The following is a 1,577-nucleotide window of genomic DNA, read 5'->3' as shown; positions in this document are numbered from 1 at the left end:
CTAAAAGACAGGTTCACTGCCTTTGTGTGCTATATTTATTAATAAAATTAGGGATAAAACAAGTGCATTTTACACACATTAAGTTTTTGGCGCCGTTGCCGGTGAACGGTTCTAAATAATTAATCTAATTCCTAAATTTTTTTCGATCCTTTGTGTAAGTTTACTTGCATAAAGTTACTACAGTTTAGTAGTTAGTAATTAGGTTTTAGCATCTGTTTTAGTTTTTAATATTAAGGTATATTTTTTCAAAATCACATTGGTACCCGCCGAGTGCAGTCGCACCTACTCGGCGAGTACAAGCGTATTCAGCAGTTAATTTTCGATTTTTTTAGTACATTTTTTTTGTTCTTTTTACGCTTTTATTCTGTTTATTTCAGGACTTTCATGACCAGAGGATCAAACACCCCGCTGGTACCCCCGTTTGAAGATCCCGAAACCGCATTGAAAAGAAACAAAGGAAAGGACGTGGAGAGTTCGAGTACACCAAAGAAGTCACCCTTGTCCAATTTGAAGACTGTTTTTGGGAAAAAGAAGAGCAGCAAATCAGGAGCATCCAGCGCTTCCTTAGTAATCGACGAACCGGCGAAGGAAGATATCGAGTACGAGACCGAGGAAGAAGAGGACCCGACATACGAGCACGAAACCGAGTCCGAGGAAGAGTTAGCTATCACAATGGCTAACATTGATGAAATCCCCATGGGAGAATGGAAGAAGAGGATGCGAGACGACACTGGCCCGGGACTTGTGCAACCCGCAATTCCCGCGACTGCTACCTTCGAGCTAAAGGGTCATATCCTAGCTTTACTTAAAGAGATACCTTTTTATGGAAAAGACCATGAAGATTCCTACAAACATTTGGATGAAGTCAATGATGTAGCTGATTACTTCAATGTTCCAAATGTGCCCCGCGAGACTCAGCTACTTCGTATGCTTCCGGTGACATTCAAAGGTGCTGTAAAAGACTGGCTCAAGTCACTTCCTCCCAGATCAGTCACCACTTGGGCCAAGATGAAAGAAGAATTCATTGATCAATTTTGCCCACCTTCCAAGATAGCCAAGTTGAAGAAGGCCATTGCTAACTTTGAACAACAAGCTGGAGAGTCGCTATATGAAGCATGGGAGAGGTACAAGAGCTTACTAAGAAACTGCCCACACCATGACCTAAACAGCCAGCAAGAAGTATCCATCTTCTATGTTGGATTCAATGTCACAACCAGGCAGTTACTAGACTCGCAAGGCCCGCTCACAAATAAGCCACCCCCGGTGATAAAAGAATTGATTGAAGAATTCTCTAAACACTCTAGAGAATACCACAACCCTAGGCATGATGTCACTAGGGGAGCTGCTTATGCAGCTACTGAAGACTTATCTGCGGTCATTGCTATGCTAAAAACCATGGATAGGAGGATGGATAAGATGGATCAAACAATCCATGCTATTCGGGTGGGTTGTGAAAACTGCAATGGGCCTCACCTCACTAGAGACTGTGATTTAGAAGAGAATGGAAACAAGAAGGCGCAAGTGTGTTACTTAAGTGGAGACCGATATGATGAAGACTGGCGCAAACAAAAGAAAGA

The 1,577-nt window shown here is 42.4% G+C and overlaps 1 non-coding gene across 1 annotated transcript; it reads right to left on the bottom strand.

Moving 5' to 3' along the window:
• Positions 1-1,056: 1,056 nt before the first annotated feature.
• Positions 1,057-1,163, bottom strand: LOC145055948 (small nucleolar RNA R71). The gene has a single exon (XR_013685491.1). It is a non-coding gene; the product is annotated as a small nucleolar RNA R71 (small nucleolar RNA).
• Between the last annotated feature and the right edge of the window lie 414 nt (positions 1,164-1,577).

This window comes from Lactuca serriola, chromosome 5 (assembly GCF_051521515.1).
Source record: "Lactuca serriola cultivar US96UC23 chromosome 5, Lser_US96UC23_V15, whole genome shotgun sequence".
Classification (NCBI taxonomy): Eukaryota; Viridiplantae; Streptophyta; class Magnoliopsida; order Asterales; family Asteraceae; genus Lactuca; species Lactuca serriola.
This window is presented reverse-complemented; position numbering and strand designations above follow the sequence as displayed.